At 48.2% G+C, this 26531-nt stretch overlaps 1 long non-coding RNA gene across 1 annotated transcript; it reads right to left on the bottom strand.

Annotated features, from left to right (window-relative positions):
* Window positions 1–1432: 1432 nt before the first annotated feature.
* Window positions 1433–25359, bottom strand: LOC138680889 (uncharacterized). Its single transcript, XR_011321824.1, has 3 exons — window positions 25304–25359; window positions 20815–21182; window positions 1433–1863 (listed from the first exon to the last, which is right to left on the bottom strand). It is a non-coding gene; the product is annotated as an uncharacterized lncRNA (long non-coding RNA).
* Window positions 25360–26531: the final 1172 nt, after the last annotated feature.

The raw sequence follows: 26531 nt of genomic DNA, 5'->3' as shown, positions 1-26531 counted from the left end.
CATGAAGCTCCTACCCCACAAATTATCGCACGAGGCTCCGTCCCCACACATTACCACACGAAGCTCCGTCCCCACACATTACCACATGAGGCTCCATCCCCACACATTACCACACGAGGCTCCGTCCCCACACATTACCACACGAGGCTCCATCCACACACATTACCACACAAGGCTCCGTCCCCACACATTACGACACAAGGCTCTGTCCCCGCACATTACCACACGAGGCTCCGTCCCCCCACGTTACCACACGAAGCTCGGTCCACACAAATTACCGCACAAGGCTCCGTCCCCACACATTACCACACGAGGCTCCGTCCCCACACATTACCAGACGAGGCTCCGTCCCCACACATTACCACACGAGGCTCCATCCACACACATTACCACATGAGGCTCCGTCCCCACACATTACCACACGAGGCTCCGTCCCCACACATTACCACACGAGGATCCGTCCCCACACATTACCACACGATGCTCCGTCCCCACACATTACCACATGAGGCTCCGTCCCCACACATTACCACACGAGGCTGCGTCTCCCCACATTACCACACGAGGCTCTGTCCCCCCATATTACCACATGAGGCTCAGTCCACACACATTGCCACACGAGCTCAGTCCTCACACTGTTATTAACTTCATTTTAAGTTAATTTACCACCTGCGTAAGTGTAATTGAATGTTGTCATTATTAACTTTACTTTAATCACCAGCAGCGTTAATTAGATAGCAATGAGGGTTCCGAGCGTTAGCTGGCTGGAAAAAGCTAGTAATATATATTTGTTTAGAATGAAGAAGGAATCATGAAAATCAAGTAATTATTACCTGTTATGTGAATGATATATGACTAATATCACAATTCAATATTATAGATCACTGAATTTTTATATTTTGTTTGTGGACTTTAATTTCTTGAATCCTTCTTTTACTGCTTTGTTTCTAATGCTATAGATTACTGGATTTAACATGGGAGAAAGATAAGTAAAGGTCATTACAAATATCTTGTCCTTATCCAAGGAGTAGTCTGTATTAGGTCGGAAATAAATGAATCCAAGGCATCCGTATTCCACTACAACCACAGTGATGTGGGATGAACAGGTGGAGAAGGCCTTCCTTCGACCTTCCGTGGTTTGGATTTTCATAATGGCTGAAATGATGTACATATATGATGTGATCAAGAATAAAAATGGGGTGGTGAACAATCCTAGCCCAAAAAGGTATGTGGTGACTTCTGCTGCCCTGTGACCTTGTACATCGGTACAAGTTAGAAGCAAAACCTGGCCTACATCACAGTAAAAATGAGCAATTTCTGGTTTTCTGCAAAATGGAAGCTTGAAGACTGAATAAACCACTATACTAGCCAATATGACACTAGTTATGAAAGCCATGAGGAGAAGCATGGCACATGTAACCCAGCTCATTAAAATTTTATAACATAGAGGGTTACTTATAGCCACATAGCGGTCGTAAGCCATAGCTGTAATTATTAAGATTTGCATTCCTCCAAAGATAATGGTACAGGACATTTGAGTGGCACAATTGAGAAATGTAATAATGGGTCTACTCCCTAACAAATTGCACAGAGTTTGCGGAATTATCGTTGTAATTTGACATATGTCGAGACAAGACAAGGCAAAAACAAAAAAGTACATTGGTGTGTGGAGCCGAGCGTCAAATTTTATAATCAAAATCATTAAAATATTCACGCAAATAATAAGTAAATAGATGATCAAGAAAATTATGGCAAGAAGGATCGGGAATCTGGTGGATTTTGTAAACGAGAGAAAGATAAATTCCGTCACTGATGTATAGTTTGGCCTTTCCATGTGGTCCTTTACGATGAAATTCCGTGTGACTGTGGAAACCAAAATTATGTTTAGCATTTTAATTTTGCATGCAGAAAAAAAGAAAAGAAAAATAAGACATTTTGTTTTGGGAAATATTTATGCTGACACAAAACTTTTTCAGCACATGTAGAAGAAGAAAGCACAGAGGGGCACAAGAAGGGCAAAAAAAAAAGAAAAAATGTTGGGTTGAGAAACTTTCAGAAAAAGTAGACATTAAACCTTAGGAAAATACAAAGTTGACAAAGATTCTTGTTCCCATTCAGCTGGAGACATCAGAAGAACCCCAAAGCTTAAAGGGGTTGTCCACTACTTTCAATTAACCCCCCAATGTATCCCCCCGGGGCCCCTAATGATTTGTGCAATTACCTTCCGTTGCCGTTTTCGCCTGTGAGTGGCGCTATTCAGGCTGCTGAGTGCGGGTCACGTGACCCCCAGGCTGCAGCCGCCGCTCATTTCCGCCAACGTCACATCAATTTCCAGGCTCTGAAAATTGACATGACGTCAGCAGCAGGCGTGACCAGCCCCCACAGTCAGCAGTCACTCATTAAGAGTGACTTGGCTGTGGGCGGTGCTGGGGGGCTGCCTGCAGGGCTGTGCTGGGGGCGGGCGGGGCTGTGTGTGCTCACTGCTGCTGGGATCTGCGGGCGGGGCTGTGCTGCGGTGAGTGGTCGCCGGGGGTCTGGCGGTCGGCGCCGGTGTCTGGCGGCTGGTGTCGGTGTCTGGCGGCCGGCGCCGGTGTCTGGCGGCCGGTGTCTGGGCGCCGGTGTCTGGCGGCCGGTGTCTGGGCGCCGGTGTCTGGCGGCCGGCGCCGATGTCTGGCAGCCGGTGTCGGTGTCTGGCGGTCGGTGCCGGTGTCTGGCGGCTGGTGTCGGTGTCTGGCGGCCGGCGCCGGTGTCTGGCGGCTGGTGTCGGTGTCTGGCGGCCGGTGTCTGGCGGCCGGTGTCGGTGTCTGGTGGTCGGCGCCGGTGTCTGGCGGCTGGTGTCGGTGTCTGGCGGCTGGCGCCGGTGTCTGGCGGCTGGTGTCGGTGTCTGGCGGCCGGCACCGGTGTCTGGCGGCCGGTGTCTGGCGGTCGGCGCCGGTGTCTGGCGGCTGGTGTCGGTGTCTGGCGGGTGGGGCCGGTGTCTGGCGGCCGGCGCCGGTGTCTGGCGGCCGGTGTCGGTGTCTGGCGGCCGGCGCCGGTGTCTGGCGGCCGGTGTCTGGCGGCCGGCGCCGGTGTCTGGCGGCTGGGGTCGGTGTCTGGCGGTCGGCGCCGGTGTCTGGCGGCTGGTGTCGGTGTCTGGCGGCCGGTGTCTGGCGGCTGGTGTCGGTGTCTGGCGGCCGGCGCCGGTGTCTGGCGGCTGGTGTCGGTGTCTGGCGGTCGGCGCCGGTGTCTGGCGGCTGGTGTCGGTGTCTGGCGGTTGGCGCCGGTGTCTGGCGGCTGGTGTTGGTGTCTGGCGGCCGGCGCCGGTGTCTGGCGGCTGGTGTCGGTGTCTGGCGGCCGGCGCCGGTGTCTGGCGGCCGGTGTCTGGCAGCCGGTGTCGGTGTCTGGTGGTCGACGCCTGTGTCTGGCGGCTGGTGTCGGTGTCTGGCGGCCGGCGCCGGTGTCTGGCGGCTGGTTTCGGTGTCTGGCGGCCGGCACCGGTGTCTGGCGGCCGGTGTCTGGCGGCCGGCGCCGGTGTCTGGCGGCTGGTGTCGGTGTCTGGCGGCCGGCGCCGGTGTCTGGCGGCCGGTGTCTGGCGGCCGGCGCCGGTGTCTGGCGGCTGGTGTCGGTGTCTGGCGGTCGGCGCCGGTGTCTGGCGGCTGGTGTCGGTGTCTGGCGGCCGGTGTCTGGCGGCTGGTGTCGGTGTCTGGCAGCCGGCGCCGGTGTCTGGCGGCTGGTGTCGGTGTCTGGCGGTCGGCGCCGGTGTCTGGTGGCTGGTGTCGGTGTCTGGCGGCCGGTGTCTGGCGGCTGGTGTCGGTGTCTGGCGGCCGGCGCCGGTGTCTGGCGGCTGGTGTCGGTGTCTGGTGGTCGGCGCCGGTGTCTGGCGGCTGGTGTCGGTGTCTGGCGGTCGGCGCCGGTGTCTGGCGGCTGGTGTCGGTGTCTGGCGGCCGGTGTCTGGCGGCTGGTGTCGGTGTCTGGCGGCCGGCACCGGTGTCTGGCAGCCGGCGTCGGTGTCTGGCGGTCGGCGCCGGTGTCTGGCGGCTGGTGTCGGTGTCTGGCGGTCGGTGTCTGGCGGCTGGTGTCGGTGTCTGGCGGCCGGCGCCGGTGTCTAGCGGCTGGTGTCTGGCGGTCGGCGCCGGTGTCTCGCGGCTGGTGTCGGTGTCTGGCGGCTGGCGTCGGTGTCTGGCGGCCGGCGCCAGTGTCTGGCGGCTGGTGTCGGTGTCTGGCGGCCGGAGCCGGTGTCTGGCGGCCGGCGCCGGTGTCTGGCGGCTGGTGTCGGTGTCTGGCGGTCGGCGCCGGTGTCTGGCGGCTGGTGTCGGTGTCTGGCGGTCGGCGCCGGTGTCTGGCGGCTGGTGTCGGTGTCTGGCGGCCGGCGCCGGTGTCTGGCGGCTGGTGTCGGTGTCTGGCGGTCAGCGCCGGTGTCTGGCGCTGGTGTCGGTGTCTGGCGGCCGGCGCCGATGTCTGGCTGCCGGTGTCTGGCGGCTGGTGTCGGTGTCTGGCGGTCGGCGCCGGTGTCTGGCGGCCGACGCCGGTGTCTGGCGGCCGGTGTTTGGGCGCCGGTGTCTGGCGGCTGGTGTCGGTGTCTGGCGGTCGGCGCCGGTGTCTGGCGGCCGGTGTCTGGCGGCCGGCGCCGGTGTCTGGCGGCTGGTGTCGGTGTCTGGCGGCTGGTGTCGGTGTCTGGCGGCCGGTGTCTGGCGGCTGGTGTCGGTGTCTGGTGGTCGGTGCCGGTGTCTGGCGGCTGGTGTCGGTGTCTGGCGGCCGGCGCCGGTGTCTGGCGGCCTGTGTCTGGCGGCCGGCGCCGGTGTCTGGCGGCTGGTGTCGGTGTCTGGCGGTCGGCGCCGGTGTCTGGCGGCTGGTGTCGGTGTCTGGCGGCCGGCGCCGGTGTCTGGCGGCTGGTGTCGGTGTCTGGCGGCCGGTGTCTGGCGGCTGGTGTCGGTGTCTGGCAGCCGGCGCCGGTGTCTGGCGGCTGGTGTCGGTGTCGGGCGGTCGGCGCCGGTGTCTGGTGGCTGGTGTCGGTGTCTGGCGGCCGGTGTCTGGCGGCTGGTGTCGGTGTCTGGCGGCCGGCGCCGGTGTCTGGCGGCTGGTGTCGGTGTCTGGCGGTCGGCGCCGGTGTCTGGCGGCTGGTGTCGGTGTCTGGCGGTCGGCGCCGGTGTCTGGCGGCTGGTGTCGGGGTCTGGCGGCCGGTGTCTGGCGGCTGTTGTCGGTGTCTGGCGGCCGGCGCCGGTGTCTGGCAGCCGGTGTCGGTGTCTGGCGGTCGGCGCCGGTGTCTGGCGGCTGGTGTCGGTGTCTGGCGGTCGGTGTCTGGCGGCTGGTGTCGGTGTCTGGCGGCCGGCGCCGGTGTCTAGCGGCTGGTGTCTGGCGGGCGGCGCCGGTGTCTCGCGGCTGGTGTCGGTGTCTGGCGGCTGGTGTCGGTGTCTGGCGGCAGGCGTCGGTGTCTGGCGGCCGGCGCCGGTGTCTGGCGGCTGGTGTCGGTGTCTGGCGGCCGGAGCCGGTGTCTGGCGGCCGGCGCCGGTGTCTGGCGGCTGGTGTCGGTGTCTGGCGGTCGGCGCCGGTGTCTGGCGGCTGGTGTCGGTGTCTGGCGGCTGGCGCCGGTGTCTGGCGGCTGGTGTCGGTGTCTGGCGGTCAGCGCCGGTGTCTGGCGGCTGGTGTCGGTGTCTGGCGGCCGGCGCCGATGTCTGGCTGCCGGTGTCTGGCGGCTGGTGTCGGTGTCTGGCGGTCGGCGCCGGTGTCTGGCGGCCGACGCCGGTGTCTGGCGGCCGGTGTTTGGGCGCCGGTGTCTGGCGGCTGGGGTCGGTGTCTGGCGGTCGGCGCCGGTGTCTGGCGGCTGGTGTCTGGCGGCCGGCGCCGGTGTCTGGCGGCTGGTGTCGGTGTCTGGTGGCTGGTGTCGGTGTCTGGCGGCCGGTGTCTGGCGGCTGGTGTCGGTGTCTGGTGGTCGGTGCCGGTGTCTGGCGGCTGGGGTCGGTGTCTGGCGGCCGGCGCCGGTGTCTGGCGGCCTGTGTCTGGCGGCCGGCGCCGGTGTCTGGCGGCTGGTGTCGGTGTCTGGCGGTCGGCGCCGGTGTCTGGCGGCTGGTGTCGGTGTCTGGCGGCCGGCGCCGGTGTCTGGCGGCCGGTGTCTGGGCGCCGGTGTCTGGCGGCCGGCGCCGGTGTCTGGCAGCCGGCGCCGGTGTCTGGCGGCCGGTGTCGGTGTCTGGCAGTCGGCGCCGGTGTCTGGCGGCTGGTGTCGGTGTCTGGCGGCCGGCGCCGGTGTCTGGCGGCTGGTGTCGGTGTCTGGCGGCCGGCGCCGGTGTCTGGCGGCCGGTGTCTGGCGGTCGGCACCGGTGTCTGGCGGCTGGTGTCGGTGTCTGGCGGCTGGTGTCGGTGTCTGGCAACCGGCGCCGGTGTCTGGCGGCTGGTGTCGGTGTCTGGCGGTCGGCGCCGGTGTCTGGCGGCTGGTGTCGGTGTCTGGCGGCCGGCGCCGGTGTCTGGCGGCCGGTGTCTGGCGGCTGGTGTCGGTGTCTGGCGGTCAGCGCCGGTGTCTGGCGGCTGGTGTCGGTGTCTGGCGGCCGGCGCCGGTGTCTGGCGGCCGGTGTCTGGTGGCTGGTGTCGGTGTCTGGCGGTCGGCGCCGGTGTCTGGCGGCTGGTGTCGGTGTCTGGCGGCCGGCGCCGGTGTCTGGCGGCCGGTGTCTGGCGGCTGGTGTCGGTGTCTGGCGGTCGGCGCCGGTGTCTGGCGGCTGGTGTCGGTGTCTGGCGGCCGGCGCCGGTGTCTGGCGGCTGGTGTCGGTGTCTGGCGGCCGGCGCCGGTGTCTGGCGGCTTGTGTCGGTGTCTGGCGGTCGGCGCCGGTGTCTGGCGGTCGGCGTCTGGCAGCCGGCGCCAGTGTCTGGCGGCTGGTGTCTGGGCGCCGGTGTCTGGCGGCCCGTGTCGGTGTCTGGCGGCTGGGGTCCGCTGCGGGGTGTGTGTGTGTGCAGGCATCGTCCGATGGGACTACAAGTCCCATCGGGCTCTGCCTGCTACACTGAGTGAGTGACACATTAGCCAATGATGGGACAGTAGTAGTCCCATCATCCGGCTAATGTGTTAAATGTAAAAAAAAAAAAAAAAAAAACACATACACAGTGCATACATACATACATACATACAACACACACCATGTGACATCATGCAACACATGCACCATGCGCCGACATGCACCATGCGACGACATGCACCATGCTACATGCGGCGACATGCACCATGCGACGACATGCGCCATGCGATGACATGCTACATGCGACGACATGCTACATGCGACGACATGCACCATGCGACGACATGCTACATGCGACGACATGCGATGACATGCACCATGCTACATGCGGCGACATGCACCATGCGACGCCATGCGCCATGCGACGACATGCGCCATGCGACGACATGCTACATGCGGCGACATGCACCATGCGACGACCTGCACCATGCGGCAAGATGCACCATGCGACGACATGCACCATGCACCGACATGCGACATGAACCATGCGACGACATGCGTCATGCGACGACATGCGCCATGTGACGACATGCTACCTGCGGCGACATACACCATGCGCCATGCGACGACATGCGCCATGCGACGACATGCGCCATGCGACGACATGCACCGACATGCACCATGCGACGACATGCACCATGCGACGACATGCACCATGCGACGACATGCACCGACATGCACCATGCGACGACATGCACCATGCGACGACATGCACCATGCGACGACATGCTACATGCACCATGCGGTGACATGCGGCATGCACCATGCGACAACATGCACCATGTGACATGCACCATGCGACGACATGCGACATGCACCATGCGGCGACATGCACCATGCTACATGCACCATGCGGCGACATGCACCATGCGACAACATGCACCATGTGACATGCACCATGCGACGACATGCGACATGCACCATGCTACATGCACCATGCGGCGACATGCGACATGCACCATGTGACATGCACCATGCGACGATATGCGACATGCACCATGCAACGACATGCACCATGCAACGACATGCACCATGCAACGACATGTGACATACAGTACATACATACATACATACATACATACTACAGACATACAGTACATATAACAGAGAGTACATACTCACCATCACTTGTCACTTTGTTCCCCGAAGCCATTGTCACCTGTAAAAAATATTAAAATAATAAACAAACAATATACTTCCTGTCCGCAGAAATCCAATTAAAACGAGTGTCCCACGACGATCTCCCGTGGAGAGCAGGAGCATCAGTTGATGCGGCCACTCTCCAGGGGCTCCAGGAACACAATGATGGAAGGTATCCTTCCATCATGTATTCCTCACAAGGTATTCCTATACCCCTGTGAGAAAATAGTCCCTAGTCTCACTATTGGCATTGCTGGGTGAGACATTTTCCCACGCAGCAATTGTCATAAAGTGAGACCAGTGAACTAGAGTAACCTCAGTGATGCACTGGAGGAGCCATTGTGTCCTGTCAGTGTGTCACTGAGGGTCCTATAGAGCAGTGACATCACCCAATGTCACTGTTCTATAGGGGAAATCGTCGTGGGACACTCGTTATTAATTGGACTACGGCGGAAAGGTAGTATACGGTTTATTATTTTACTTTTTTTTGCAGGCGCTGAAGTATGGTAAGTATGGTTAAATGAAGAATATTAAAATACTTTTTTCCAAATGTGTGTGTGTTTTATTGACCCTTTCTTACTATTGAATTAGTAATGGATAGGCGTCTTATTGACGCCTCTCCATTATTAACCCGGCTTAATGTCACCTTACAATAGCAAGGTGACATTAACCCCTTATTACCCCATATCCCACCGCTACTCGGGAGTGGGAAGAGAGGGGCTAAGTGCCGGAATTGGCGCATCTTACAGATGCGCCATTTCTGGGGCGGCTGCGGACTGGTATTTGTAGCCGGGGGGGGGGAGGACAATATCCATGGCCCCTCTCTAGGCTATGACTATCAGCCTGCAGCTGTCTGCGTAGCCTTTCTGGCTATAAAATATAGGGGGACCCCACGTCATTTTTTTTTTTGGGGGGGTCCCCCTATTTTAATAGCCAGTAAAGGCTACGCAGACAGCTGCGGGCTGGTATTCATAGCAGGCTACAGATATTGGCCCCGGCCGTCGGCTTTCCCCCTCTGGCGCAGAAAATTGCGCGGGAGCCCACGCCGTTTTTTTTCCGCTTTTTTTTTTTCTTTTTAAATTCATCGCTCATTTAGGCCTCTTTCACTCTTGCGTCAGTACGGGTCCATCGCTATGCGTCGGGCCGACGTACCGACGCACGTTGTGAAATTTGTGCACGACGTGGGCAGCGGATGCAGTTTTTCAACGCATCCGCTGCCCATTCTGAAGTGCGGGGAGGAGAGGGAGGAGTTTCTGCCGCACATGCGTGGTAGAAAATGGCGGGCGAGACGGCCAAAATTTTTTTCAATTGAACATTTTTTCGTTCCGACGGTCCGCCAAAACACGACGGATCCGTAGCACGACGGAGGCGATGTCTGGCCATCAGTCACGATCCGTCGCTAATACAAGTCTATGGGTAAAACGCATCCTGCGAGCACATTTGCAGGATCCGTTTATTTGCACCAGATCGTTTTTTTCCGCCAGATCCGTTTTTTTTCAACCGGATCTGTTTTTTTCCGCCGGATCCATTTTATTCCACCAGATGTTTTTTTCCCCCTCCAGATCTGTTTTTTCTCATAGAGTTGTATTAGCGCCGGATTGCGCCTGGTGGCCACACGTTTAATCCGTTTTTGCAGGATCCGTCAAAAAAGCTGTTTCCGCCGGACGGAAAACACATACAGAGGAACGGTTTTTCGGTACGTCGAAAAAATGCACAGCGACTGATCTAGCAAAAAACGGATGAAACGTGTGGCCATCAGACGCACTCCGGCGCTAATACAACTCTATGAGAAAAAAGCGGATCTGGCGTAAAAAAACGATCAGGTGGTAAAAAACGGATACGGCGAAAAAAAAAAGATCCGGCAGAAAAAAAAAGATCCGGCGAAAAAAAACGGATCCTGCAAATTTGCTCGCAGGATGCGTTTTGTACCCATAGACTTGTGTTAGCAACATATCCGTCGTGTTTTGGCGGACGCAACTCACAAAAAAAAGTTCTTTGTAACTTTTTTTGTGCGACGTGTCTGCCATTTCCGACCACGCATGCGTGGCTGGAACTCCGCCCCCTCCTCCACGCTCATCACAATGGGCAACGGATGCGTTGTAAAACTGCATCCGCTGCCCACGTTGTGCTAAATTTAGCATAACGTCCGTCGGTACGTCTGGCCGAAGGTTTGCGACGGCCCCGTACCGACGCAAGTGTGAAAGTAGCCTTACATCTGAATTTGCTGAGTATAATGCAGCCACCCCAGAGTATAATGTAACCCCCAAAGAATATAATGCAGCCCCCCATAGAGTATGATGCAATCACCCCTCATAGAATATAAATATAATACAGCCCCCCCATAGAATATAATGTAGCCCCGAATAGAATGCAGCCCACCTCCACATAGAATATAATGCAGCCCCATCAAAGAGTATGATGCAATCATCCCTCATAAAATCTAATACAGCCCCCCATAGAATATAATGCAGCCCACCTCCCCATAATATATAATGTAGCCCCCATTGAATATAATGTTGCCCCCATAGAATATAATGCAGCCCCCCATAGTATATAAGACAGACTCCCCCATAGAATATAATATACCCCCCATAGTATATAAGACAGCCTCCCCCATAGAATAGAATATACCCCCGCAATAGTATATAACACAGCCACATAGTATATAACACGGCCTCCCCCATAGAATATAATATACCTCCCATAGTATATATCAAAGCCCGCATATAATATAGCACAACTTGCATAGTATATAGCACAGCCTACATAATATAGTACAGCCCGCGTAGTAGTATACAGCACAGCCCGTGTAGTAGTATACAGCACAGCCTGGGTCGTAGTATATACAGCACAACACGCGTAGTAGTATATACAGCACAGCCCGCGGAGTAGTATACACAGCACAGCCCACACAGTGGTATATACACAGCACAGCCAACACAGTGGTATAAACACAGCACAGCCCACACAGTGGTATATACAGCACAACCCACACAGTGGTACATACACAGCACAGCCCACACAGTGGTATATACACAGCACAGCCCACACAGTGGTATATACACAGCACAGCCCACACAGTGGTACATACAGAGCACAGCCCACACAGTGGTATATACACAGCACAGCCCACACAGTGGTATATACAGCACAGCCCACACAGTGGTATGTACACAGCACAGCCCACACAGTGGTACATACACAGCACAGCCCACACAGTGGTACATACACAGCACAGCCCACACAGTGGTACATACACAGCACAGCCCACACAGTGGTACATACACAGCACAGCCCACACAGTGGTACATACAGAGCACAGCCAACACAGTGGTACATACACAGCACAGCCCACACAGTGGTATATACAGCACAGCCCACACAGTGGTATATACACAGCACAGCCCACACAGTGGTACATACACAGCACAGCCAACACAGTGGTACATACACAGCACAGCCCACACAGTGGTATATACAGCACATCCCACACAGTGGTATATACACAGCACAGCCCACACAGTGGTACATACAGAGCACAGCCCACACAGTGGTACATACACAGCACAGCCCACACAGTGGTACATACACAGCACAGCCCACAGTGGTATATACAGCACAGCCCACACAGTGGTACATACACAGCACAGCCCACACAGTGGTATATACAGCACAACCCACATCTCATCCCCCTGATAATGGCTCCACACTCTCCTCACCTTTCCTCTTGCCTGCGCTGCTCCTGTCTCGGCGTCTGCAGTTTGCCCGGGACACAGCAGGTCTGTGATGATATGACGTCATCGCGCACCCGCAGTGTCAGAGGCAGAGCGGGGAATGATGGGAGAGTGAGCGTCAGTGGACGCTCTCTCCTCCATCATTGCATTGAACTATACTGGCGTCATAGACGCCGGTATAGTTGAATGCGGCGGCGGCGGCGGCACTGGCGGGAGTAGGGGGGAAAGAGTGCAGCGGCCCACTACTGGCACCGGCCCTTCTGGCATTTGCCAGAAGTGCCCGATGGCCAGTCCGGCCCTGGTCACCGCCCACACACTTCCCTCCTCCTGAACTGCAGCGTTTCTCGGACCTACATCCGCAGCAAAACTGCAGATATTTGTTACATCTCAATGAAAGTGTAAGGCCGGAGTCACACTACAGCGAGATACGGCCGAGTCTCGCAGGTTAAATACAAGCTCTGGCACCGGCACTCCGGAGCGGAGCGTGCGGCTCCATGTATTGCTGTGCGGCTGCACGCTCCGCTCTGGAGTGCCGGTGCCAGAGTTTGGTTTTAACCTGCGAGACACGGCCGTATCTCGCTGTAGTGTGATCCCAGCGTAAGCGTGCAGAAACGCTGCAGTTCAGCACAAAAGAAGTGACATGCTGCGGAGAAAAAAAAAAAGCTGCGTTTCGGTGCTGCCTTTTCCGCAGCATGTGCACAACAAGTCTGCGGCTCCCATAGACTTGCATTGGTTGTGCACAACACTGTGGATTTAATGCAATTACGTACTGCAAAAAACGCTGCGGATCTGCAATCAAATCCGCAACGTGTGCACACAGTCTTAGCATTTAGTGAGCCTAGCAAAAAGCCAAGCAAAAAACAAGTGTGGGATTGCACTTTTTTTGCAATTTCATCATACTTTGAATTTTTTTCACATTTTCTACTACACGATATGGTAAAACCAATGATGTCGTTCAAAAGTAGAACTTGTCCCGCAAAAGATAAGCCCTCACATGGCCATATTGACGGAAACATTATGGCTCTGGAAAGAAGGGGAACGATAAATGAAAAAAGCTCCAGGGGTGAAGGGGTTTAGAAACATGGATATGGACATATCTATGGAAATATATAGATATATAGATATATCTGTATGTATCTATCTATCCCATATCTATCTAATTCTATCTATCTGTCTATCTATCTATCTATCTATCTATCTATCCCATATCTATCTATCTATCTATCGATCTATCTATCTATCTATCTATCTATCTATCTATCTATCCCATATCTATCTATCTATCTATCTATCTATCTATCTATCTATCTATCTATCTATCTATCTATCTATTCCATATCTATCTATCTATCCCATATCTATCTATCTATCCCATATCTATCTATCTATCCCATATCTATCTATCCCATATCTATCTATCTATCTATCTATCTATCGATCCCATATCTATCGATCCCATATCTATCTATCTATCTATCTATCTATCTATCTATCTATCTATCTATCTATCTATCTATCTATCTATCCCATATCTATCTATCTGTCTATCCCATATCTATCTAATTCTATCTATCTATCTATCGATCCCATATCTATCTATCTATCTATCTATCTATCTATCTATCTATCTATCTATCTATCTATCTATCTATCTATCTATCCCATATCTATCTATCTGTCTATCCCATATCTATCTATTATCTATCTATCTATCTATCTATCTATCTATCTATCTATCTATCTATCTATCTATCTATCTATCCCATATCTATCTATCTATCTATTATCTATCTATCTATCTATCCATCTAATTCTATCTATCTATCTATCTAATATCTACCTATGTAATATCTATCTATCTATCTAATATCTATCTATCTAATATCTATCTATGTAATATCTATCTATGTAATATCTATCTATGTAATATCTATCTAATATCTATCTATCTATCTATCTATCTATCTATCTATCTATCTATCTATCTATCTATCTATCTATCTATGTGTAATGGAGTGTGGGTTGGACACATGTAAAAGAGGAGTTGGACAGAAATGACACCACACATCTTTTTGAAGAGAGAGGAGGGAGAGGAGGGAGGGGTTTGGGTGTGTTTTTGGAGTGGGTGTGCTAGGTTCAGGCTTAGTGGCATTGCAAAGCATCATGGAACTTGTAGTATTAGGGCACAATAAGGAAGTTGTCGATTAACCCCATGAGAGCTGAATCCAGCACTGAAGATGTGCTGCTACAGCATGATAACAGGTAATATTGCTAAAATAAACACAGTAGATGTTTTCAGTGGCACATAATAGCAAGATTTATGAAAAAAAAAAAAAAACTTTATAGTAGTGGACAACTTCTTTAAGCTCCTGCATAAGTGCAAGGCTGAGCACAAAGCCAAGATCTTGTAGGGAATCTACTCACTGGGAACAAGTAGGAAAAGGAGCCAGATTTGTCCACATTATGAGTATATAGGGGCCAGAACGAGGGTCATTATAAGTGTATGGTGGCAAAAACAGAGGATATTATTAATGTATGGGATGACAAAGGGGGATGTTAATAATGTCTTCCTTTGTGGTCCCGATGCCTTAATAATTTATGGAGCTAAAATTGTGGATATTATAAATATAATGGGGCATAAAATGTGGACAATACTACTGTTTGGGTGCAGAACAGATGTACATTACTGCTGTATAGATGCCACTGGGGAGGGGAGCATTTATGCTGTATTAAGGCCCATTGGAGAATTTTAATATTGCACAGGGAGCAACAAAAGGGGACATAGGCATTAGTACTGAATAGATGAAACAGAGGGGGACATTTCTACTGCGGGGGTCACAAAGAGGCATCACTGCTGTAACATTTTTTTTATATACTGTGATTGTGGGGGGGGGGGACAAAGAGATGAACTGTGCACGGTACCATTGTGACCCTATGTTGCGTTTCTTCTTCATCCAACGCAATGTAAAAGTGGGGGGAACACTAAGGAAAGTGCTATAGAAACCATCAGCCATAGATGTCTGTGTGCTACATTCTGCAGAGATAAGATTAGGCTGAAACTAGTCATAGTAGTCTGCACCAAATGAAAAAGGAAATTAATTACTTAACCTGGAGATGTCATTGGTGATCAGTGGATTCACCTGTGCACTTACAATATACACTATATAAAATATGCAGAGCTCTGTGTATAGTCATCACTGATGTCTAAAGGGGGACGCTGGAGTGCGTCTGAAACATTTAGTTGCTATACATAACTGCAGTTATATGAAAAAGTTCGGGCACCCCTATTAATCTTAAGCTTAATGTTTTATAAAAATTGTTTTCTTTGCAACAGCTATTTAAGTTTCATATATCTAATGACTGTTGGACACAGTAATGTTTCTGCCTTGAAATGAGGTTTATTGTACTAACAGAAAATGTGCAATCTGCAGTCAAACAAAATTTGACAGGTGCATAAGTATGGGCACCCTTATCATTTTCTTGTTTTAAATACTCCTACCTACTTTTTACTGACTTACTAAAGTACTTTTTTTAGGTTTTCTAACCTCTTTGAGCTTTGAACTTCATAGCCAGGTGTATGCAATCATGAGAAAAGCTACTTAAAGTGGCCACTTGCAAGTTGTTCTCCTGTTTGAATCTCCTCTGAAGAGTAGCATCATGGGCTCCTCAAAACAACTGTCTAATGATCTGAAAACAAAGATTATTCAACATAGTTATTCAGGGGAAGGATACAAAAAGCTGTCTCAGAGATTTAACCTGTCAATTTCCACTGTGAAGAACATAGTAAGGAAATGGAAGAACACAGGAACAGTTCTTGTTAAGGCCAGAAGTAGCAGGCCAAGAAAAACATCAGAAAAGCAGAGAAGAAGAATGGTGAGATCAGTCAAGGACAATCCTCAGACCACCTCCAGAGAGCTGTAGCATCAACTTGCTGCAGATGGTGTCACTGTGCATCGGTCAACTATACAATGCACTTTGCACAAGGAGACGCTGTATGGGAGAGTGATGCGAAAGAAGCCGTTTCTGCAAGCACGCCACAAACAGAGTCGGCTGAGGTATGCAAAAGCACATTTGGAGAAGCCAATTTCTTTTTGGAAGAAGGTCCTGTGGACTGATGAAACCAAGATTGAGTTGTTTGGTCATACAAAAAGGCGTTATGCATGGCGGCCAAAAAGCACAGCATTCCAAGAAAAACACTTGCTACCCACAGTAAAATTTGGTGGAGGTTCCATCATGCTTTGGGGCTGTGTGGCCAATGCCGGCACCGGGAATCTTGTTAAAGTTGAGGGACGCATGGATTCCTCTCAGTATCAGCAGATTCTTGACAATAATGTTCATGAATCAGTGACAAAGTTGAAGTTACGCAGGGGATCGATCTTTCAGCAAGACAATGATCCAAAACACCGCTCCAAATCTACTCAGGCATTCGTGCAGAGGACCAATTACACTGTTCTGGAATGGCCATCCTAGTCCCCAGACCTGAATATCATTGAACATCTGTGGGATCATTTGAAGAGGGCTGTCCATGCTCGGCGACCATCAAACTTAACTGAACTGGAATTGTTTTGTAAAGAGGAATGGTCAAAAATACCTTCATCCAGGATCCAGGAACTCATTAAAAGCTACAGGAAGCGACTAGAGGCTGTTATTTTTGCAAAAGGAGGATCTACTAAATATTATTGTCACTTTTCTGGTCGGGTGCCCATACTTATGCACCTGTCAAATTTTGTTTGAATGCACATTTTCTGTTAGTACAACAAACCTCATTTCAAGGTAGAAACATTACTGTGTCCAACAGTTATTAGATATATGAAACTGAAATAGCTGTTGCAAAAAAAACAATTTTTATAAAACATTAAGCTCAAGATTAATAGGGGTGCCCAAACTTTTTCATATAGCTGTATATGCTTTGGAATCCTCATGTATTAACTAGTTTTTAAACTTTATTTAAAAAAAAGGCAAGTTTTTTTACTGGGACCTGGAATCATTTTTTTCTTTTTTATGGACATATGCATTTGGTTGGAATTGATTTCCATGCTCCTGGATTATGAAAATCGTATTAGGTGAGCTGATTCCATTTTTCATTCCTTTTCCCCACTCAGTCACCACTATATATATATGGTCATTCTGTGGTCACATTTGTCCCTTATATTTGGTATTATTTGGTCACTGTTTGTTGGTAATGATATATGGTCATGGTTTTTGCTGTATTTATTCTTTCTTTGTGGTATTATTGGTATATTGGTTTTGATATATATATATATATATATATATATATACATATATATATATATATATAAATATATATATATATATATATATATATATATATATATATATATATATATATATATATATATGTATATCATAGAAAGAGGTGGATGTTTTGACATTCAAATTCACCAAATTATTCTGGCAAACAAATTTGCTTGAATATCAATATTAGAAAGCTTGTAACTGCTTGGAAACTACACTTGGGGGAGAGAAGAGAGTGGACCCTGCTGAGCATAACAGCTGACACTCTATATGAGAGAGAGTGCGCGAGAGAGAGGAACCAGCTGAGCAAAACAGCTTAACCCCTTAATGACGGGGCCCTTTTTCATTTTTGCATTTTCGTTTTTTGCTTTCCTCCTTTCCAGAGCCATAACTTTTTTATTTTTCAGTCAATATGGCCATATTGGGGCTTGCTTTATGCGGGACAAGTTGTACTTTTGAACGACATCATTGGTTTTAGCATGTCATGTGCTAGAAAATGGGAAAAAAATTCCAAGTGCGGTGAAATTGCAAAAAAGTGCAATCCCATGCTTGTTTTTTGTTTGCCTTTTTTGCTAAGTTCACTACATGCTAAAACTGACCTGCCATTCTGATTCTCCAGGTCATTAGGAGTTCATAGACACTAAACATGTCTAGGTTATGCTTTATCTAAGTGGTAAAAAAAAATCCAAACTTTTCTAAAAAAAAAATTGCCATTTTCCATTACCCGTAGTGTCTCCATTTTTCATGATCTGGGGTCGGGTGAGGGCTTATTTTTTGCTTCCCGAGCTGACGTTTTTAATGATATCATTTTGGTGCAGAAGCTGCAGATATGTCCGTTTGGTCGCCAGTTATTGCATTTTAATGCGATGTCGTGGTGACCAAAAAAACGTAATTCTGGCGTTTCGAATTTTTTTCTCACTACCCCATTTAGCGATCAGGTTAATCCTTTTTTTTATTGATAGATCGGGCGATTCTGAACGCGATGATACCAAATATGTGTAGGTTTGATTTTTTTTTATTGTTTTATTTTGGGGCGAAAGGGGGGTGATTTAAACTTTTATTCTTTTATTTTTTTCATATATTTTAAAACATTTTTTTTTCTTTTGCCATGCATCAATAGCCTCCATGGGAGGCTAGAATCTGGCACAACTCGATCGGCTCTGCTACATAGGAGCGAATCATAGATCGCTCCTATGTAGGAGAATTACAGCATTGCTATGAGCGCTGACCACAGGGTGGCTCTCACAGCAATCCGGCACCAACAACCATAGAGGTCTCAAGGAGACCTCTGGTTATCATGCCGACACATCGCGCTGACCTCCGATCACATGACGGGGGTCAGCGATGCTCGCATTCTCTGCCCGATGGCAGCTTTTGACAGCGGCATTTAGTTAATAGCGGCGGGTGGATAGCGATTCCACCCGCCGCTATTGCGCGCACATGTCAGCTGTTCAAATCAAGAGAGAGAGAGAAGACCCTGCTGAACATAACAGCTGACACTCTACAAGAGAGAGAGAGGACCCTACTCATCATAACATTTGACACTCTACAAGAGAGAGAGAGAAGACCACACTGAACATAACAGCTGACACTATACAGGAGAGAGAGAGGACCCTACTCATCATAGCATTTGACACTCTACAAGAGAGGGAGAGAGGACACCTCTGAACATAACAGCTGACACTCTACAGGAGAGAGAGAGGACCCTACTCATCATAGCATTTGACACTCTACAAGAGAGGGAGAGAGGACACCTCTGAACATAACAGCTGACACTCTACAGGAGAGAGAGAGGACCCTACTCATCATAGCATTTGACACTCTACAAGAGAGGGAGAGAGGACACCTCTGAACATAACAGCTGACACTCTACAGGAGAGAGAGAGGACCCTACTCATCATAGCATTTGACACTCTACAAGAGAGGGAGAGAGGACACCTCTGAACATAACAGCTGACACTCTACAGGAGAGAGAGAGGACCCTACTCATCATAGCATTTGACACTCTACAAGAGAGAGAGGACCCCACTGAACATAGCAGCTGACACTCTACAGGAGAGAGAGAGGACCCTACTCATCATAGCATTTGACACTCTACAAGAGAGAGAGGACCCCACTGAACATAGCAGCTGACACTCTACAGGAGAGAGAGAGAACCCTACTCATCATAACATTTGACACTCTATAAGAGAGGGAGAGAGGACACCTCCGAGCATAACATTTGACACTCTACAAGAGAGGGAGAGAGGACACCTCCGAGCATTACAGCTGACACTCTACAGGAGAGAGCAAGAGGACACCTCTGAGCACAACAGCTGACAGGAGAGAGAGAGGACCCGGTTGAGCATAACAGCTGACACTCTACAGGAGAGAGAGAGAGGACCCCATAGAGCATAAGAACTTACTCTGCACAGAATAGAGAGACTTAGGCCGCAGTCAGATGGCCGTAGATTCTCTCATGCGAGAGAATAGGGACAATTATTTTAATGACAGTCAGCTCAAACTCTGTCAGAGTCTGAGTAGAGTGTCACCTTAGTGTGATCCAATTCTCTTGCATGCGAGAATCATATCACAGGTACGGAGAAGACAAAAAATTTAATTTCTCCTTCTTCTCCATTGTTTGGGTCCTCAAAGGTTGGACTGTACTCGGAGGAAATTCCGGAGCCACTCGCTGCATGCTGAGATTTTTTTCTCATACCAAATCACCATAAGAAAAAAATAGATCTGCACTGCCCCTTAAGTTTTTTTTTCAAACTGTGAATCGAATTTCAAAATGTTAAAATTTGCGTGAAATCAAGAATTCCAGGAAGTTCAACTCAAACTCGATTCTGGCTCTTTTATAATAGTGTTATTAAGGTACGGACTGAGGCTTAAATTCAGTCCTGGCATTTGAAATCAAAGAGGCCCATGCTGTCCTCATCCCCCAGCACCAGATGTGATATATTACTAATATTTCCCTGCATGGAGGAAGACAAGATTTACTACAAAACCAATATTTCTAATGATACCTCTATCACAACTCTTAACGGTATCGATGTCTTGAGAACACCTATTCTGTCAACAACGTAGCAGACAAAGTGGCCCACGACCAGACAGGCCCTTCTGGCAATTGCCAGAAATGCCAGATAGCCAGTCCGGCCCTGGTGTTATTGGTATTATTTGTGTTTATATACTGGTTTTACTTAGTAACAGTGTGCTGATAATATATAATAGTTGTATTATTTGGTAACTGTAAGAATATATTATTTACTGCTTTATTATCAGAAGTAAAAAAAATTTATTGTGTCCCTAATTCTAACAGATATCAACAATGCCGATTCCAGAAATACCTGTCTGCAATTTTGTATACATCTGTGCACAGATCTGATCACTTGCGTAACAGTAGCAGATGGGTGACAATTACTTATGGCAGTGAATAATGCATCTATAGTAGTTGCCACCCAGGCGCTATGTGGAACATAAATCAACATTGTTATGTAGACTGAAAGCCAAATTGCTGCCTCTGTTTTAATACTCTGCCCATGAACTTTTGCCATTTCTTTTCAGAATTTCATTTTTAAATGTATATTTTTAGCCTTATTTTCAAAATGCATGTTATCACCTATATAAGAACCAGATGATGCAATCTCTGTAGGTGTAATCCATAGATGACACCTTGAATTTTTAGAATTATTAATTTTAGCAAGCTGGAGATTGCTACTCACCACAATACGTACTATTTAGATAACTTCTTATCCAGACACAGACAGATGCAGACACAGATACGGACAGAAGAGATTTGTAAAATATGAAAGTGTAGACAAGTAAAGTAAATTGTTGCTCCAAATTTCAATCATATGGAAACGCTATTTCTACTAAAATTATTAGAATTATTGTTTAATATCAGTTCCCCATCAAAGATTCTGAGTTAAATAATGCTACATGATGATGAAAATACATCTAGAAAAGATATAAGTCGTCATTTCTTGTATAATCAAAAAATTAAAAAGTTAACTGGGCAAATCTTATGTCCTAATAAGCGTACTGTTCATCAACTCAAACTTTAAATTGCATGAGATTTCTTCTCTGTAATCTGTGTAATAAATGAAGAATGTAATTAATAATTGCTTATATACATCCAGTATATGACGTATTGTCATTTAAGTATGAAGCAAAACTTGACCACTGAACTCTATGACTATGGCCAAGGCTACATTTACATTGACCGCTGAATTTACCAGATGATTCTCATCCACAAACGTAACTGTCTCCGTGTGCAGGTCTGTGCGCTCATCGTTATATACAGTTTTATAGAGCAAAAAGGTAGTAAGCATAGACAGCTTGGGAGCACCCAATAATTTTGTTAAGCAACAAAAAGAACACATGAAGACATGATTAAAAATATTTAAAAAGCCAATGAAGGCGTGCAAAAATAAAGCTAACACCTAACCTCATCTGCTCATCGATAGATACCAACAAGACCACAGAGAACATTAATGAAAATGATGTAATATCATTCATGATTAATTTATTATTGCAAATATTAGTTACCATTATGTTAGGGTTGGCGGAACGCACTGAGTATAAATATATGTAATAAAAGGTGCGCTTGCAGCCCGGGGTCCACCGTGCAGGAGATGAACCTGCTGCTAGCAATTGGCGGCACTATATGGCGGTATAAGCGAACTCTGTTACTTCACAGAATCGCTAAGAAAGGAAAACGCCGTGCCCTGTTAACCTCACAGAGGATCACAGCTACCTAACAGAGCAGAAAGCAAACAGTGGTCATGCAGTCGGCCTAGCACACAAACAACTCCTCTTCGGTGGAGCCGGAATTCAAGTGGCTATATGCCAGCCCTGAATTCAAACACACAAAACTCCTCACCGGAGGTGCCGGTATTCTAGGGGCTTATTTCAGCAAACCCTGACCACATGCAGGCATGACCACAAAGTAGCATAGCTCATGACATAGATTGATACTAGCGCATGGCCGTGTGGACATGAGAACCCGTTATAGCTGCAGCAGACAAGGATTTTCCTCGGGTTCCAATAGAAGCTGCTACAGGATCTGAGCGTGTGACCCCAGACCTCCAATGGAAGGTCGTCCGTTGGGCATGCTCAGAAGAGGAAAAGCAGGACTTAGTCCCAGAAGCATCTGCTCGCCGAAGAATAGTGCTAGTTACCATGGCTGAGCCTGGAAGATCAGTAGTAACCAAGCGTACATTGTCTGCCTGAGCCAGACGCTGAGACCGACGTCTCTGCTGAGCAGGCTCCACTGCGACTGGAGGAGAATGGGAGACCACAGCACAGGTGGCTCGCGATTCCCTCTGTGCAGCGGCGGGAACTCAACACCTAACAATTACTAATGCCTATACAAATAGCAAAATTCTTGATAAATTTGAAAGATGATAAAAATGGTAATCGATAACAAAGTGTACCAAAACCCCAATGGTAATGAAATTAATAAGGTTTCCTTGGACACAAGCTACCAATGACAGGGGTGAATCAATGACCAGCATTCAAATGTGTAGTAAAGAGCTGTCTGCATTAGATAGTACAATAGAAACAATAAGAGTGCTGAGCACAAATACAAACGTAGTCGCTGGCTCAATTCACTGGCCTGCAATTAATAAATCATATCATACTGTCTTATGGATAAGTAAAAAATAAAGATGAGGGTTATCTCCACGCGTATAGCCACCTGCCAAGTGGCTTCCTCAGGGGTATTTGTGATGCTGAGTCACTTCTCACAGCCAAGCTGTGAGATGGGATAGTCAAGGAGTCAGAGGTCAAAAGCCAGGAGGGTATGTTATAAACAGAAGGAAGAGACAAAAGTGTAGTCAGGTCACGTTTCGAGGTCAGAATATCAGGAGGATAGTGGATCAAAGCAGAAGGGGCTAAACAGACGGATGGACAGAACAAGGTCCAAGGTCAGGCAGCAAAAGATCTATAAACAAAACAGAGACACCACATAATGCAATGCACAGAGAGACATCACACAGTAGCTGAATGTACATCTGGCAGAGGTCTGGGAGTAATAGACAAGTTAAGTAGCATGGCAATCACCTGGGACAATGAACACCTGGAGATAGCCAGCGCCTCCCAGTCTCAGATTGGATGGCAGAGCTGTCAGTCAACACATTGACAGCTCAGCACGCTTCTGCAGCAGACTGGATGACAGAGTTGTCAATCACTGGACTGACAGCTTCAGCACGCCCCTGTACCAGATTGGATGGCTGAGTTGTCAGCAACTGCATCCCAGACACACTGAGGGGTGGAACAGCGACTGGAAGAATGACTTTTAGTCAAAAAGTGTTCATATTATATACATTATTCATGAATGAATAAGTATTACCAGGTGTATACAGTATACTGACTAACCTCTTTTAGGCAAACTCAGCTCTTACGGTGTATGCGCCAACAAACATCATGCCATTCCGGCAAATACAGATGTCACCACTGCGCAGGCATGAGCTCATTACAGCTCCATCCACCACGCAGGTGGAAGTACATCTTATTAACGCAGGTGTTTCATTGACCACGCTGGCGCTGGCACATCTAGTGCATGCATGTAAAATACACCATGTTTCGACTGCGGCAAGGGTGCCCAAACTTTTTCATTGGCCAATTTTCCTTTTTGTAATTTTTAAAATGTAAAATATGAATTATATATATGTACATACTGTATATATCTAACTGTGTGAAAAAGTGTTTGCCCTCTTTCTGATTTCCTATTCTTTTGAATGCTTTTCACACTTAAATATGTCTAATCACCAAACAAATTTAGATATTAGACAAAGATAGCACAAGCAAACACAAAATGCAGTTTTAAAATGAAGGTCTTTATTATTAAAGGAAAAAGAAATAAAAAACCTACAGGGTCGTGTATGAAAAAGTGATTGCCCCCTCCTTAAAACATAAATTAACTGTGGTTTTTCACATCTTTGGGAAGCTGAGTTCAAATTCCCTAGCCACACGTAGGCCTGATTATGTCACACCTGTTCTCAATCAAGAAATCATTTAATAGGAACTGCCTGACAAAGTGAAGTAGCCCAAAAGGTCCTCAACAGCTAGACATCATGCCGTGATCCAAAAAAATTATGAAACAAATGAGAAACAAAGTAATTGAGATCGATTAGTCTGGAAAAGGCTATAAAGCCATTTCTAAAGCTTTTGGACTCAAGCAAACCACAGTGACAGCCATTATCGAAAAATGGTAAAAACAAGGAACAGTGGTGAACATTCCCAGGAGTGGCTGGCTAACCAAAATTACCCCAAGAGCGCAGCGACAACTCATCCAAGAGGTCGCAAAAGATCTCAAAACACACCAGGCAGTCCACCTCTGAATGGCTTAAGAAAAACAAACATGTCAGCTCACCTGATTTTACAAAAAGTCACCCTTTTTTCAGTTTTCTCATCCGGTTACTCTATGAGATATTGCTTTCACCCTGCTCTCAGAAAAGGGTGCAGGACCCACATTTACAACAATAGTAATAAATATAGCAATGACATTTATAATAATAAAGGTCAGCGCAGGACACCCAAAGTGCAGGGAGGAACCTTTAGAAAAGGTTTGAAGTTTTCTGTCTGGGAGGCCTGGTAGCAAATTACAGACTCTAATAGATGAGAGTTATAAAGTCACATTCCTTCTATCGGAGTGTCATTGCTAGTTTTGCTGGGAAGTGATAGATGCCTATGGATTAAATGGATGAAGTGGGAGCTTGTAGGATAAGTATATATTCTGGTCTGGGGTCTAAATTAAGTTGGGGGTCTGTTATATAAGCCACGTCCTTCATAAACGCTATTCATATTTTTTATGATCCATATTGCTCTTGTATCACTGTGTCAAGAGTTATTGGTTGGAATCATTGCACCCTCGTCATACAGAATTGAATAGATCATGGCATTATTTTTTCTATATTTGGATTTTGCCAGAAAATTCCTATTTGTGCCACTGCAAGAACCTGGAGGCATATACTGTAGAGGAACAGAAATGCCTAAAACACTACACTGCTGTCGTTTTGGAGCATTTATTCTTTCTAATTGCAAAGTAGCCTGAAAAACAATACATTGCAAATCTCTACAAAATCATATTAGAGATTATAAATGTATTAAAATACTAGATTCTTGTTATTGCGCCAATTTTTCATTATTTTTCAGTTAATCATCCCATTATCTGTATTATCTGTATTCCCTGAATACTGTGTGACTTACTGAATATAGATAGTGGAGATATAATATGTCCATGTCGGAGAACAGAACCAAATGATAAACCACCCTCCCCCCAAATGAAAAGCGAATAGAGAACGGTATAAATATACTGTGTAGTCCCTGCTGAGATGGTCACCACTGCACAAAGCTGTATACACAATTATTTGATTTAATAAATCTCTAATGCACCATATTTTTTTATTGCAAAATTTTAGCATTTAAAACACGTACATTAACCCCTTCATGCCACAGAATGCCACAGACTGTTTTCACCTTCCTGACCAGGCCAAATTTTTCAATTCTGACCATTGTCAATTTATGTGGTAATAACTCTGCAACGATTCTACATACAGTGGGTACGGAAAGCATTCAGACCCCTTTAAATTTGACACTCTTTGTTTCATTGCAGCTATTTGGTAAATAAAAAAAAATCATTTTTTTTCTTAGTAATGTACACTCTGCAACCCATTTTGACTGAAAAAAACTGAAATGTAGAAAGTTTTGCAAATGTAATAAAATAGAAAAACTGAAATGTCACATGGTCATAAGTATTAAGATCATTTGCTCAGACACTCATATTTAAGCCACATACTGTCAATTTCCTGGTGATCCTCCTTGAGATAATTCTACTCCTTCATTGAAGTCCAGCTGTGTTTAATTAAACTGATAGGACTTGATTTGGAAAGGCACACACCTGTCTATATAAGACCTCACATCTCACAGTGCATGTCAGACCAAATGAGAATCATGAGGTCAAAGGAACTGGCCAAGGAGCTCAGAGGCAGAATTGTGGAAAGGCACAGATCTGACCAAGGTTACAACTGAATTTCTGCTGTACTCAAGGTTCCTAAGAGCACAGTGGCCTACATAATCATTAAATGGAAGAAGTTTGGGACCACCAGAAGTCTTCCTAGACCTGGCTGTCCAGCCAAACTGAGCACTCGTGGGAGAAGAGCCTTGGTGAGAGAGGTAAAGTAGAACCCCAAGATCACGGTGGCTGAGCTCCAGAGATGCAGTAGGGAGATGGGAGAAAGTTCCACAAAGTCAACTATCACTGCAGCCCTCCACCAGTCAGGCCTTTAGGGCAGTGTGGCCCGACTGAAGCTTCTCCTCAGTTTAAGACATATGAAAGCCCGCATAGAGTTTGCTAAGAAACACATGAAGGACTCCCAGACTATGATAAATAAGATTCTCTGGTCTGATGAAACAAAGATAGACCTTTTTGGTGATA

Source organism: Ranitomeya imitator, chromosome 5 (assembly GCF_032444005.1).
Source record: "Ranitomeya imitator isolate aRanImi1 chromosome 5, aRanImi1.pri, whole genome shotgun sequence".
Lineage (NCBI taxonomy): Eukaryota > Metazoa > Chordata > Amphibia > Anura > Dendrobatidae > Ranitomeya > Ranitomeya imitator.
The sequence above is the reverse complement of the archived record's forward strand: the minus strand, read 5'-3'. Positions and strand labels throughout refer to the sequence as shown.